Genomic DNA, 460 nt, shown 5'->3' on the forward strand with positions numbered 1-460 from the left:
TATAAACCTTTTTTCCTCTGGTTAAAAAAAAAAAAAAAAAAAAACCACAAACAAAAAAAAACAAACCACAACCAACAAAAAATATATATACAAGTGTATGATGTACATTTTAGTTCTTAACTTCTTTTTTTATTGTTTCTAATATGTATGATCAGTGTAGCTATTGCTTTAAAATGTACCATGTAAATATAAATACATCATATCAAACCGACCCCGTTTATTGTTATTCAGCTGGCTGGAAAATGAGGGCAAGACGAAGCGGTGCCGGGAAGCGCGGGGCCCTCCCTGGAGCCCCCTCCCCCAGACCTCACGGTGTCCAAGGAAGAAAATGGAGTTATTTTACGTTGTTGGGTGGCGAGAGCTGCTTGCCTCAGACTGTCCTCGCCCAGACGCAGCGGGGAGCGTGGGGGCAGGGGGTTGCCGGTGGTTTTCGGGGGGTTTTCAGGTGGTCTACCCGATT

This window comes from Buceros rhinoceros, unplaced genomic scaffold, assembly GCF_000710305.1.
Source record: "Buceros rhinoceros silvestris isolate BGI_N320 unplaced genomic scaffold, ASM71030v1 scaffold27880, whole genome shotgun sequence".
In the NCBI taxonomy this organism is placed as follows: domain Eukaryota; kingdom Metazoa; phylum Chordata; class Aves; order Bucerotiformes; family Bucerotidae; genus Buceros; species Buceros rhinoceros.